This window comes from Onychomys torridus, chromosome 6 (assembly GCF_903995425.1).
Source record: "Onychomys torridus chromosome 6, mOncTor1.1, whole genome shotgun sequence".
NCBI lineage: Eukaryota > Metazoa > Chordata > Mammalia > Rodentia > Cricetidae > Onychomys > Onychomys torridus.
In genome coordinates, this window is record NC_050448.1 from 58,558,214 (window position 1) to 58,574,303 (window position 16,090).

A 16,090-nucleotide genomic window follows, 5' to 3' on the forward strand; every position below is an offset into this window, starting at 1 on the left:
TAGATAGATAGATAGATGATAGATAGATAGATAGATGATAGATAGATAGATAGATAGATAGATAGACAGATAGATACAATCCAGCTGGCATCTGTGGCAATAAGAAAAATAATTATCTGTGATGACAGGGATGGAAGGAGTAGGTAGATCCTGAGTCTGAACCTAGACTTGAGGTCTCCAGTGAATGAAGATGAGGAGTGATCACTGTAAACAGGTTGTTACTGGGCTGACGGTAAGAATTACCTTACCTACATGAGTCCCGTTTCAGTTTGAACACTGGGGGTCCCATAGAAAGAGAGTGTGTGGATGGGAAGAGGGGGAAGGGCTGGAACCTCTAAGAGGTTCACAGAAGTCCACAGGGACTAGAGGTAGTGAGAGAGGACAGGTTGGTATAAGCAGTTGGGCACATGGCTATAAATGAAACTGGAGAGACTGTAAGAAAACAGGAAGGAGAGAATAAATTGCCTACCTGAGTCTAGGTCCAATGAGGCTACTGTGGATCCAGATAGACTAAAGAGTCAATTAGAAATTGAATAGATGTTTTAAAAGATTCATTTACTAATTTTTATTTTATGTACATTATTGTTTTGTCTGCATGCACGTCTATGCACCATGTGTTTACTTGAGGAGAGCGTTGGATCTTCTGGAACAGTGTTACAAATGTTTGTTAACCCTAAGCGAGTTCTAAGAATCAAACCTGAGTCCTCTAAGAGCAGCAAGTGCTCTTAACCACTAAGCTGCCACTCTCTCACCATGAATATATATTTTGAGAGAATTATTAATATGTCATATATCACTTTACCTGGCCCACTATAAGTAGAAAGGCCAAGGGTATGCTGGGATTATTTTAATGGCATTACTCCAAAGGTAGTACATGTGACTCCTGAAATATGGGAACATGACATGCAGAGAGGACACTTTCTAAACTGCTAGAAAGCTACAGCAAAATGACCTGCTAAAGGTGATGACAGTAGTGTGGCTGCAATCAAAGCAAGGGCAGTAACTGAAGTCACAATGGACCTGTGGGTTAAAGACAGTCACAGTTCATCTGAAAATAAGAGGGAGATGGAGGACATCGCCTGGAGAGGAGCTTCTCCCCCAGTGCAGGAGAGTATGAAGGACAGACATGGAGCAGCTAAGGAAAAGCAGGGTGTTTAAAATATGACACAACCACCCATAAAGTCTCACCAACATGACTGCCCTAACCTGAGCTGAATAAGGACAACACCAACGGATATGTCAAGGTGGATAGGTAAGAACACATGGCTTTAGTTAGGGTTTCTATTGCTACAGTGAAACAACATGACCAAGGAGCAAGTTGGGGAGGAAAGGATTTATTTTTCTTACACTTCCATATTGCTGTTCATCATTGAAGGAAGTCAGGAAAGGAACTCAAATAGGGCAGGACCTGGAGGCAGGAGCTGATGCAGAGGCTGTCGAGGAGTGCTGTTTAATGGTTTACTTCCCATGACTTGCTCAGCCTATTTTCTTATAGAACCCAGGACCACCAGCCAAGGGATGGCACAACTCATATTGAGCCAGATCCTCCCCCATGAATCACTAATTAAGAAAATGCTTTGCAGCTGGATTTTATGGAGGCATTTTCTCAATTGAGGTGCCCTTCTTTTAGATAACATTAGTGTATGTCAAGTTGACATAAGACTAGCCAGCATAGCAAACAAGACCTCAACCCTATGCAAGGAACTATAGGAACTGAGAAAGATGGTCCTTTCCAGGGAAGAAATCACTAGTTGGTTGTTCAGTGACAAATGGTCAGACTTGAATATATACATACAAGTAAGATTATATTGATTGAACAAGTTATATGTAGAAATATATATATATATATATATATTCACATATGTATGTATATATGTGTGTGTATATTTACATATATGTTCATAACAAACTTGTACTAGAGGTTCATTTTGCATTGTGGGTCAATATATGTAGGGCCCATCACTGGATAAAACCATTGACACATTGACATATATTTCTCAACAGTAGCCTTAACAGCACCTTCTAGCACAGGAAAGGATCCAGGAGGATGGAAGTGTCTGGGTTGGCTGGAAATTGTTTTCTGTATGTACTGAAGTCAATGTGTATGATGTCTTCATGAATGGAGTCTTTCCATCTATTAACAATTATTTATTTATAATTTGGCAAAGGTATAGTCTAATGTTTATAAGATTAATGGTATCTCATACTATGAAATAGATTACAGTATCTACACCATGATATTAACATATAATTATACTATGATAATATACTGTAATGTGTTATTAACATTGAAGAATTGCTTACAGCACATTCATGCATTTCCATGTAAAATTGGGACAATTTTCCTTGTTGCTCTTAACTCAGCATCACTGAGTATGTGACCACTGAGTATTTAGAAGTGACCAGGCACTTTGGGGGCACAGGAAACATATAGGTGAGCTCCCATTTGATGCCTCTCTGTATGTGAGGTAGAATGTGATGAGATTCATTAGTGCAATAATCACAAACTGATGTGAACTCAAGACTTTCACAGATTGTGAAGAATTACTTTCTGCAGCTGAAAATGAAACTTGGACCTAAGCAAGAAGACCATTTGGAGGTAGGTACAAGGAGAGAAACAGAAGTTGCTCTGAGAAATTACAGACAGCTTTCCTAGGGAGACAGAGAGATTAGATGGTAGTTGCATGTCCTAGTTACTTTTCTATCGCTGTGATAAAACATCCCAACAAAGGGAACTTCTAAAACAAAGAATTTAATGTGGCTTAAAATTTTAGAGGATTATTGTCCATGATGGCCAGAAAAATGGAACATATATTGATTCTCAAGCAGGAGGCAGAGAGAGCTCACAGGACCTAAGTATTTTGAAACATCAAATCCTTTCCCCAACTTCTCTAGCAAGGCCACCCCTCCTAATCCTTCCCAATAGTTCCACCAACTGAGGATCAGATATTCAAATATATGAGCCTATGGGCGCCATTATCATTCAAATAGCAATGCATTAAAAGAATGGCTTAAGAATGGCTAGAATGGTAGGTCTAAAGAACAATGATATGATATTGGAGGAGTAAACTTGGATCATATATTACAGCATTTCATTGACGCTGTTAATGAAAATTGTTGTTTGGGTCTTTTTTGATATATTATATTTGAGCTATAAGACAAACTGGAGACCTTATGTAGAAAAACATATATCCTTATATAGAATACACTGAAAAGATATAACACACATAAAGTAGTAAAATGTCCAATTGTCACTTAAAAGTAGAACAGACAATGAAAAGGCCTTTAATTTAATTAAAGGTCTTAAATTTAATATCATGGAGAATAAGACTGAAAGGATTACAGATTACTTGGATGGCTCAGGGGAAAACAAGCATCATCATAATACGGCTTGATAGAAGTCAGGGTAAACAGTTCTATCAGGAAGGCAAATGGCCCTCCTGGAGAATGCTGTTAAAAGCATACAATTAGTTAAACAATACATTTTCTCAGATGTGTTCATCTACATTAATTAAATTTATTTTGCTCTGGTAACCATCATGACCAAATGAAGTTTGAGGAAAATGGGGTTTATTTTGGCATAAATTTCCGGAAGGTTGAGTTCATCATGGAACAGGAGACAACATCAGGAACACGAAACATTCATACACAGGAAAACTAGAAAGGGAGAGAGAGAGAGAGAGAGAGAGAGAGAGAGAGAGAGAGAGAGAGAGAGAGAACTGACAGAGGGTTGTACTGTCACATGAAGACACAGCATCCCTACCCTAATGCTATGATACAGCTTCCAGGGTACCATATTAGAAGCATCTAAGAATGAGCCCTATCTAGGACTTATGCCCACTGATATCATAGTCTTAAACTACTAGTCTTCAGTGTAGACTATGAATTTATAATCTCTGTAAACTACTAAATTTTGATATTCTGTTAGAGTAGCATAAATGGATACAAGGAATTGTATCATGTGACTAAAAATTCAAGAGAAACAAGAAAGTAGTTTGCTCATAACATTCAAACTGAGTTTGACTCTCTATCTCACTTTTGCCCTTTAATAGTTGGCCCAACGTTTTGATTTGATGGCCAGAGTGAGAGACTTCACACTTAACTATGTATAGAATAAGCATACTTGTAAATGGAATGTTAAATGTTCTGAGTTTGAAAATCTGGAATACTTAAAATTTTTTGTAGTAGTTTTTAAATGAATTGAGATAATGAGTATAGGATGTGAGCATTAACCCTTCCAAACCTCAGCTTCTGTAACATGAGGAATGGTTGAGAGGAGTGGTACTTTGAAAACCATGATAGCAAGCTCATATAGCAAAGTATCCTTCCTTTCCTTTTTGACTTCACAATGATTTGGAAACACAAACATTTCCTTTCTAAGCAACCAAGAAATGGAAATGCAGAAATCAATTTCACAGTTGTTGATGTACTTGTTATGATTTGAGACTAGGGCTATGCTGTGTAGGTTGACCTTGAAAAAACTTTGTAAGAGGATGACGTTGAACTCCTGATCCTCCTGCCTCTACCTCCCAAATGCTTGGATGACCTGTATGCATGACATGGCTGGCCTGTGTTGTTTTGGAATATTTGGCAAAGTTACAGTCCAAACAAGAAGACAATTCTGTGAATGTCGGCATCTATTTTTACCTGATGTTAGAATTACATGGATTTAGGCAGCTGTTCCCTACAGCTTGGCAAGAATCAGATCGTCCAGAGCTGCGACACTGAGTCAGAATTCTCCTGAAATAGTGCAGAAAGCACTTGGCTGGAGAAAGGCTGTTTGTCTCCTCAATAATTGACCTTTTTTGGAATCCTTGTACAAATTTGGTTCCAACTATTCAGAAATCAAGCATTCATCCCAATAATAATCTTAAGCGAGGGATACACTGCATCCTTGTAGCTTTGAGAGATGAAATGTGTGACTGTGTGTAATAGTGTTTCATAAGCTGGGCCTGTGTGGAAAAATACTGCCTTCATAGGTCGTTTACAAATGCACTGAGAAGATTGCTTTTTCAACTTTGTGTGTCTAATACATGTGCTATTTGAAGGTGCGTGAAGAAGATCAAAGTGGAGCCGCACCCTGGAAAGCAACCTCATTCATAAATGTTCTGTTTTTAATCTTTGCTGTTAATATATACAATTTAATATAGTGTTTCAGTGAGAACTTTTTGTTTGTTTGTTTGTTTTGACTCTGTTTACTGGTGCTGAGATTCACAGACCAGACTCCTTAAATCTGCAGGTTTTCTGAGTGTTCTTGGCTATGTTTCTTTTCTTCTTTTTATTAACTGGGAGAACATCTTTATGGGTACCTGTCAGTAATAGATACTGAGAAGAGACAGTCCCCATAGTCATTTACTTCAGTACTCACTACCTATAACATTTAGAGCCTGTTCATACTCTTTGCCATGCTCCTTGTGGCACAATTATCTCTGTTCATTACAGTGCTTCTGGGCTTTTCTAAAATAAATATAATCAGATAATTATTTTCTTTTCTTTTTTTCAAATGGGACATGTATCTGTCTTTCTACAGTCCCAAATTCCAAACTTTTTATGATATAACATTAAAATCTTCCTTTATCTACTAACCTACTTTGTTCCAACATCCTATTATGCACAATCGTTATCTTCTAAAGCATAAATAATGTAGTTCATCCTTAGAATTTCCCAATATGTCAAAAAAAATTCTTTACCTGTATTTTGTGGGAATTTAAAAAATGCAACCATTTGGGGCCTGAGTCTAGTTATTTCTGCACCCAGCTCTCTATGTGCCTAGATAACATTGCTGGTGGCAACCAGCAGCTAGTAGCAGCAGGGACCCAAAGAATAATGCATTTTTCTAAAAGGCCCACTATATGTGCTCTGTAAACCTAAAATCCCATAAAGCCACTGTGGTGTCACACATAAAGAGGTCACGGCACTATGTTATTCATCCTCTCTCTCCATAGAATTGTGTGAAGATCCAGTTTCAATGATGGTATTGATTGGAGAAAATTGATGCTTGTTAAAGACACTGAAAGATTCTGTGTTTACTGACAGTAATGAAAGGAAAATTCCCCTTTTCACAGTCAGTAAGATTGTTTAATGTTGTTGTTAAAGATGTCTATGATCTTGTAACTGCCCCAAAACCTGATGACAAAGCTGTTCTGTAAGTTAGCCATGTGTCTTTGGTTCATAGAATAAATCTCAAGAAAGCTAAAAGATGATGGAAAGAGATTCAGAAAAATCCACAGAAGAAAGAAATAAAGATTATCATTACAAAAATCCACTATTGTACAATGCACAGACGATGAGAGAATTTGGAACACCCAGTCCTAAATGGGATGTCTCCTTTTCTCTCAAGGTTCAGGGAACTTAGAGAAAGAGGAGGTGGAAAGATTTTAAGTTCCAGAGGGGATGGAGGACATCAAGGAAGCACAGTCTTCTATGAACTCACAGATACCGTGGCAGCATGCCAAGGTTTGATCAAGTCTAAGCCAGATGGGGTCCCACCACTGGAGAGGGTAAGTGGACACAAGATACCATCCCTAACTCAGAAGCTATTTCCAGTTAACCACTCCTTGCAAAGGACAAAATAGTTTATTCAAAAAAAATCTCACTGAGAAACCAAACCACACATAAGGGTAGGCCCTTGCCCAGCATTCAATAGCCTACTCAGAACAAACTCAATGGTATTTTTAAAGATTTTTTTTTATCTCATAATGCTTTGTCTGGGCACATTTTATCGAACTCTTTTTTGTTTATATATTATAGTTTGCAGTTTTGTGCTTTTATAGGTTTTCTGTGACTCCGTCTCTCTATATGTATGTACTTCTCCTCCTTCCTGTTTTTGTTTATTGTTTTTCTGTATTTGTTTATTTTTTCCATTAGGATTTCTTTTCTTTATTTGTCTGTTTGTTTCCTAAGGAGAGAAAGAGGTATGGAGTTGAGTAGATGGGGGTGTGGAGAGCATCTTTGGAGAGATAAGGGAAGGGAAGCTCTGATCAGAATACATTGTACCAAAAAAACCCAAAACCAAACCAAAACAAAACAAAACAAAAAAACCCAACAACCTTATTTTTAATTAAAACAAAAACATTATCTCAAGAAAAATGACTACTGAAGTTCCTTCTGGGGAGCCAGTGTTTTGTCAGGGAGATCTTATATTTAGCAAGGCCAATGGGAACTGCATGTAGTGTCCAAGCATGCATTTTAGGCAAACTATTTTCTAAAATGAACAGTCTCCAGGCTATGCATGAAAAAGAAACTGCAGCTAGCTGTGTGAAGTCTGGGGTCTGTTTGGGCAGAGCTTGGAATCTGGAAAGTGGTGCCAGACTGTTCTCAGGAGGGCTGGCCCCAATGACCCTTCCAGGCTGAGTGTCTGAACCAGAGGTTGGTCAGGAATCTTGGGATTACAATAGCTTAGAGGAAAGATCAGGATGACTTCTCCCATATGACCCACTGTATCCTTTTTTTTTTACAATCTTGCCATGGAGACAACAGTTCCCTGAAGGCTAAACCCAAAAATATTAGCTTGGGGTCACACAGGAGCAAGTGCCTGGAGGACCAGGACTCTGGCAACTCCATGTTTTGGGGCCCCTGTTGTCTAGGGTTACCTGTGAGACAGTCAGAACAATCAAGCAAAACCTTGAAAGAAGATTGCTGTCAGGATCACTCCAAATAGTCATTTCAGAGATTTTATTGTTTTGCTGGAGGGAGCCTATCACTGTGGTGTGACTTTCCTAACTACTGTTTATTACCATATAATTCCTGTTTGAAATCATGTGTCTTTTACTTTTTTCTTATAAAACAAGACCTCCGTCTACCTCAGTGAGAATTTTCCTTATTAGAGCAGGCACTGAAGGGAAAGAATAAATCAATATTCATTTCATAACTAGACTAACACAATGAAAGTAGCTTATCTGTCTTTATTATATTTTCCACATTAATTAACAAATGTGCTGTTTCCTCCATTATAACACAGGAACATGGATTTCAGTTATGCAAAATCTTTATCTGATTATTTTAATAGAGAAGAGAAAGTAAGTTAAGACACATCCCTGTCTTCTCATTTTCATTCAAAAATGTGTTTTATGAGTGGCCTGACTTCTGGCATTCTGATCTTGAACTAGTTCTATGCTAGATTCTGATTGTTATTCGTAGGAACTTATTGTTCTGATAAGTTCATATTGTTGATCTTGGACATGGTGATTGTTTAGGTGCACATCATTGAAGATAGGTTGAAAAATACCTGGCAAATCTTACCCCATAAATAATCCTGTCAGGTTTGTGAAGCAATTACAGCAGTGATTATGCTGGGATAGTTATTTCTAAAGTTGAAAGAGAAGTTTGGTCTATTTTGGAGGTAGGTAAACAGATATGGATACAGACACAAGGAGCCATATGAAGAGAGAGTGTCCCTGGGACTTTGCAATATCTTAAATAGGATTTAAGCTACAAACAGTGAAGGTCTATAGATCACCTGTTAGAGTGCTTGCCTACTACTCATGCATCTCTTGGCTCAACACCAAGAACCTTATAACCAGATATGGTGGTTCAGGTAAAAATCCCAGCATTAGGGAGGTGGATATAGGAAGTTGAAAAACAAAAATCCACTGATTGTATGGTGAGCACAAAGTCAGCCTGACCTGTGACCCTGCCTTAATAAAAAGATAAAAATAAAACCAAGTATGGATAGCAAGTCTCTTCATGTTAGGGATTTCTCATGTTGTACTTCAAATAGTGTTGCTGTATTCCAGAATACCTGGTTCTTATGGTTTGTAAAGAACGGTATAAAAACTTGGAAGGAAGGTCTGGGAAGATACTTCAATTTATGAAGTGCTTCTCTTCAAAAGTTGGAAGTTCCACAAATCTGTAGATATAAACACTGATATTTAGAAAGTGCTTTAACAAAATGACCATTAAGAAAAACAACATAAGCCGGGCGGTGGTGGCACCCGCCTTTAATCCTAACACTTGGGAGGCAGAGCCAGGTGGATCTCTGTGAGTTCAAGGCCAGTCTGGGCTACCAAGTGAGTTTCAGGGAAGGCACAAAGCTACACAGAGAAACCTTGTCTCAAAAAACCAAAAAAAGAAAAAAGAAAAACAACATAAATCGGTTCTTCCCTAGAGCCCAGGACTTTCATAGCGGTGGATTTTGACCATTTTTATAGTACCAGGCCTGAATTTCATCCTACAGAGCAGACCTCAGAGCCAATCAAGAGAGCAATTGCTTACCTCTATGAACACTCTTGCCACTACTACACTAGTGGATATATCTTATCTGGAAGGCCAATATTATAGCATGCCCCAAACAGCACTAGGTAAAACCATCAATGTATTTCTCTCCCATCAGCCGGCATACCACCTCCCAGCACTGTGAAAGCTAGTCAGCAGCAAGTGTTCCCCAGTCAAAGACTGATTCTCTAAAGCTTTCAACCAAAGTGTGTGTGATATCTTCAACAGTATGGTCTTAAGATCTAAGTAAATTGTAATGACTTTTATTGGTTGGGATGTTTCTGGGCATCTCTAACCAATAATTCCTAGTGCCTGACAAAAATTCCTTAGTGCTTGGCACTAATGTTTCCATCTAATGGTCCACATCTTCTAGAAGCAGCACTATTTACTAATGTCTTCTAACTGAAAAAAAGTCTAGAATCAGATTAATAAAATAAATAATTCTGATGTTAGTTTATTGACGTTCTAGTAGAATTCTGCAGTCATCTTGGTTTAAGGTTTTTATGCTGTATGCCTCAAGGAATTCATCCATTTCTTTTAGCTTCCTCAGTTTAGCATGAGAGAGGTTAGCAAAACTGTTTATCATCTCCCTTTCATTTCTAACTTTATTAATTTGGGTTTTCTCTGTGGTGATATTTTATTTGTGCACTAACAAATAAAGCTTGCCTGGAGATCAGAGGAAAAAGCCAGCCACTATATTAAACACAGAGGTCAGGGAGTGCCAGCACACACCTTGAATTCCAGCATTCAGGAAGCAGAGATTCATCTGGATCTCTGTGAGTTCAAGACCACACTGGGAACAGAGCCATGCATAGTGGCACAGACCTTTAATCCCAGCACTAGTTAACCATAGAGGTCTGGAGGTCTGTACAGACAGACAAGAAGTGATAGAGCTGGGTGAAAAGAGGAAATGATGTAACTGGGCAGAGAAAGGAAGTGAGATGGCAGGGCACAGAAAGGTATATAGGTGTGAGTATGCAGGAAGTAGCTTCTCTTGGGTTGAGGATTTCCTAGCAGTAAGAATTGTGGCTTGGCTTGTTCTATTCCTTTGACCTCTCAGTTTTGCTACCAATATCTGGTTCTAGGTCTTTCATTAATAAGACCTTTAGCAACTCATGTTACATTTCCCTTTCTTTCTTTTGGGTAGTTTTGCTGTTTGCCAATGTTATTTGTACTTTCAAAGAGGCAGCTCTTTGTTTCTTTGATTATTAATATTGTTTCATTTCTTTGTTGTTGCTATTGTTTCCCTTCTTGTTAATTTCACACCTGATCTAATTATCTCTTCCCAGCTACTATTTTGAGGTTGGTTTGTTCTACTTTTTCAAAGGCCTTATGGTGTATTATTACATTATTAATTTGAGAACTCTCAATTTTGTGCGTTTTTTTTTATGTAGGTACTTAGTATTATAAAATTTCCTCTTTGCATTTCCTTCATTGTGGCTGATAGATTTTAGTGTGTTGTGCGCGTGTGCATGCGCATTATTCCTCACGTCTAGGAATTCCGTATTTCCTTAATGATGCCTTTTTTGACACAATTGTCATTAATTCTCATGCTCTTGAGCCTCCATAAGCCTGTGCCTTTTCTGTAGTTTTTATTGCTGTTGCTTTAATTCATTGTGGTAAGATAATATTCAAGATGCTTTTTTGATTTTCCTATGTTTGTCGAGACGTGCATGTATCCTAAAATTTTTAATAAATTTCCATGGGCTACTGAGGAAGAATGTGTATTTTAGTACTTAAGTAGAAAGTGCTGTAGGTATCTGATAAAACCATTTGACTTATGATATCATTTTATTCTCATGTTTCTCTTTTTGGGTTTTGTCTGGATGACCTGTCTATTCTTGAGACTAGGCTACTGAAGTCACCTAGTCTCCCTGTGTTGGTGTTAATTTGTGATTTTTAGAACCACTTCTATATGTATTCTGAATTCAGTTCAGAATTGTAATTTCTCTTTTTTCAGTGGCTCCTTTAATGAGTATGGGTGATCTTCCTTTATTCTATTCTGACTAGTTTTATTTTGAATTTTATTTTGTCATGTTCTAAAATAGCTATACTGGCTCATTTCTTTGTTCCATTTGCTTGGAATAGCTTTTTTTTTCCATCATTTTATCCCAAAGATGGTATCTTCAGTCAGTGGTGAGGTATGTTTCTTGAAGACAACAAAAATGATAGTATTTTCAAAATATCATTTGCTGGTCTGTGTCTTTTCACGGGGGCATTGAAACTACTGATAAAGAGTTATTATTAACATATGTATTAATTCCTGTCATTTTGTGTTTTCTTAGGTCTCTTTTAATTTATTTTCCTGGCATTATTTATTTATTCTCTGAGACCTCTTTGCTGTATTTATCCTTCTCTTTAGATTGGGGTATTCCTTATGTTATCTTCTATATAGCTAGCTCAGTAGTCATAAATCCCTTTAATTTATTTTATTTCTAGAAAGATTTTATTTCTTTTTTAATTATTACTTGATAGTTTTTCTGACATAATAGTCTGAATTTGAAATACATATTTCCAGTACCTCTGGCTTTAAAAGCTTTGTTAAATAATCAGGGATTATTCTGGGCATGCCTTTGGAAGTAAAGGACTGGATCTTTCCTGTAGTTTTAGCATCCTTCCCTCATTCTATCTCTTTAATATTTAACTGTAGTCCATCCTAGGAAGTTTCTTTTCTAGTCCCATCTGTTGTTGTCTCATACCTGAATGGTCACATACATATATTATAGAACATTTTCTGCTATAAACTTATTTAAAATATTTTCTATTCCTTTGTTATGGTGTTCGCCTTCTTCTATGCCCATAATCCAAAGACTATGGTATTTGCGTTTTGTCCCAGAGCTTTCTCATGTTCCAATTATATTTAGAAAATTTTATCATTGACTTTAATGAATTATCTCTTCCTCTGATTTGTTTTCTGGCCCTGATACTGTGTTTGCTACATGGTCCATTCTACTGGTAAGCCTTTCCATTGAGGTTTCCATTTGATTTATTAACTTGTTCATTTCCAGCAACATTTTAATTTGGTATTTGTTCATTAATACTTTCTCCTTATTTGAACTTTATTTTCATATATGGATTGGCTTCTGTTTTACAATTAGCTCTTTGTTTTTGTTTTCATGTCTCTTTGACCTTCCAGATCATAGCTGTAATCTTTCTTTTATTAGCTCATAGTCTGAAAGTCAAAGTAGTTTATATATCTCTCTTTCTGTCCCTATACTTATTTATGTATTCCTTATTCTTCACTCATAAATTGTATCCCAACTGCAGCTTCACCTCCCTCATTTCCTCTCAATCCCCTCACTCACCTCTCTTCTCCCACAGATCTATTCCTTCTCCTTTCCCTTCAGAAAAGAGCAGGCCTCCCATGGATATCAACCAAACCCAGCATAACAAGTTATAATAAAACTAGGCACATACCTTCATATTAAGGCTGCATGAGGCAACACAGTAGTTTTAATTCCACCTGAGAAACTGGGGTTGTGGATCAGCTGGCAGCATGCTTACCTAGCATACATGAAGTCCAAGGTTTGATCAACATTACTGCATGAAGCTAGGTCTAATGGTATACACTTGTAATCCCAGCATTTTGGAAAGAGAATCCAAAGGATCAGAAGCTCAAGGTCAGCTTCTCCTATATACCTGAACTTTGTGAGATCCTGCCTCAATTATACAAAATCTCACATGAAGAAGCAATTGTATTAATGTGACTCTTACTTTTGGTTACAAATGAAAGTATTCATGATTTAATTCTGTAATTTTAAAAAATTTATTTAGGGGTGTGTGTGTGTGTGTGTGTGTGTGTGTGTGTGTGTGTGTGTGTGTGTTTTCACATGCATGCACCACTGGACACAAATGAATGTTAGAGGACAACAACATTTATGCAAGGATTGGTTTTGTCTATCACATGGGTCCCTGGGTTGGACCTCAGGTCATTAGGCTGGCTGCAAAGTCGCTTTATCTGCTAAGTCATCTCACCAGTGCAATCATTTGATGTTTGGATTTCTGTCTTTCAAAATCTTATTGTGAATTGATTACAATTATTACAGTTCAAATTTCTACTATGAAAGTATATTAGTGATGGAATCTATCAGAACTCTTGATTCCTTATTTTCTAAGCAATATCTGATAGCTAAGTGTATCCTGGTAAAGAATGATTAATATTCTTCTACTCCATCTCTTTATCCTCAACTCCACTGTTTGTAAGTCTGTTGTTCTGTGCTTCAGAGTGTGTCTATATCTTGATTTACAGATAATGTTTCTCCATTTGCATATGTCTGTCCTCAGTGCCAACTTTGGGCATGTCATTTTCCTCTTTACAAATTTGTATATGTGTGTGTATATTTGTATTTATGTGTACTTTTTGCATATCACTGGAGTATATAATATTTAATTTCTGGAAATTCTGTTTCCAAGAGCCCTCTTGCGGGTTGTATAGGTAGGTATTTCCTTTGAATTTATTCATCCCCTCCAGGATGGAGAAGGTAGGACCACAGAGTTATCTGGGTGAGAGTGGAGCATCTATCATAGGAGTCCTGTTACGGCTAACTTCAGCTATGTAGTGGGCAGGGGGACATGGGGTTCTCCTTGCTATAAAGATGACTGTGTGCTTCTTGTGATTGCTGGTAGAAAATGCAACCAAGGGAAAATGCAAGAGTCCGTTATTTGGTATGGGGAAACTTGACATTTTTGGTCCGTCATGTGAGTACCTACATAGATAAAAGAATTGATTATGACCTCTGAAAAATAGTACATAACACATAGTAAAGTACTGTTAAGTAGGTCATCATATCAATTGCATGGCCTTTACTGGGGTGATAAGACAAAGAACCAAGGCTCAGCTACTTTCTAGAAATAATATGCCCATTTAAAGGAGGAATTACAACAGAAGAAAGGACATATGGAAGTTATACACACATTTGTCTCTGAATTGGCAGAAAAAGTGGAAAAAGGGAGGATCATATGCAAGTGCTGGCTTGTCGTTTCTTACAGCTGCCAGGAAATGAAAGAAAGAGGGTGCAAATTATATCTCTGCTAATAAGCTCTTCTTTCCTGGAATCCAAAGACCTAGACTCACAAAAAGGATCAGACAGTGAAGACGACTAAAACAAGGTGAGAGTGGTAGGCGATACCTCCTAGGCTGACATTTTATACAGCCAAAGGAAAAACCCGCAATTCAGGATGAGGATTCCAGATCTCTTGTAGAGTGCCTGTGAATTATGGAGGGCCACATGGTGTCGTGTCTTCCATCTATGCCACCACACTCAACATTGTTGAATGTTCCTTTAGAAGAAACAATAAAGTAAACAATGAGATCCCTCTGTGCATTCTAAGCCCTGTTAACATTTCTGCTTTAGTATCCACTTTTCCATTCTAGACAAGCTTAGAATAAGAAATGACAGAAGATTCTTACTAATATCTGTAAAATGGTGTCTTTATATAATGCTAAGCCTTGAGTGTCTTATAAATTTGTAAGATTATGTTGGACAAATAATAAAGATAGCAGTTTAAGTGAAGGCATCTGTGAATAGGATGGCTTATTCCCAAGAGCCATATCACTCTGAGATGAAACCGTCAGTGATGTAGAGGACCCAAGGCCAATAACCATATTTCCATTTCCATTACTGATGGTTGCAGGCAAAACTATATGGTTAAGTACCCAAGTGCTAGAAACACATCATGCTTTGGTGATAGGGCATGGTACAATACAGTCAGAACCTAACTAGAATTTCCCTCTTTGGTTTGGCAGTCACTGTACAGGAAACTATCATATTGGCTGCTTAGGAAAAGTGCTACCAAAAGCCCTACTTTGCTACAGTCCAGAGAACTATAATACCGTCACTGTAGGCCACATGTGTCCACGTGTGCAACAGTAGCATGTGTGTTATGAGTGCTACACCTTTTATTTTGTTGGACTTAAGGTCTGCTCCACAGAAGGTAACTCACATCCAGTAAACTAAGGCAAAAGCCCATGGTTAGGAAGGTCATAGGAACCAGTGGGGAAGTGGCTGATGGTGTTTTGTTAAATGTGTAGACTATGTCTGTTGGATTTCCTTCTAATACTTGTGTTTATTCATTAGGATACTACAGTTGCTAGCCTCAGTTATTCATGGACGGAGGACTTGGTTTTACAATGGGCCATTTACCACAGATATTCATATCTAGTGGAGATACCGAGCATAAGTAACTGCTGGTGTGGCATAGCAGCCTAGTCAGCCACAGACAGAAGGGTATAAACAGACATCTATAACACCTCTTCCATGACTCAGATAACACAGTGGAAGAAGTAACAGAAATAATGTAAGAGGCAGAAGAACTGGTGAAGCTTTGCCTAGCTGTTTTCTCTTCATTGAAAAACGCCCTCCTGTATAAGGGAGAGAGACTCACACGATTCAGGCAACAATGAAACATACAAGGACCATGATCAAAACAAAACTTACAAGGCTGAAAGAGGTTGTGAAAGTTACAAGATTCATGAGTGCACTCTGCAGATTTAAGTAAGCAGTAACAATTCCTGCTTTCTGATTGTAGTTAGAACCTATTCCAAAGGAGCAACCTTATTGAATTTACTGATAATTGTGAATGGAGAACCTGGGATGCAGCTTCATGTGTTGCACTCTTGGAAGTGAGATTTTTGTTGACACCGCTATCTTTGAACCACCTATACCCCTGTAAGTAGCTTCCCCTTGGGAGATACACCAATAATATCATTGATTTATTATGTTATGTTCTAGTAGAAAACATTACTTTGATCTGTTGTTTTGTGTCCTATTGAGAGTGAGTAGATGTTTATTTACCCAGGAATACGTACCATCTCTAGAAAGGTAAGTATGAGGTTTAGAAGAAAGGTAGCACAGAAGCCAGGGAAGCAAGCGAGTAA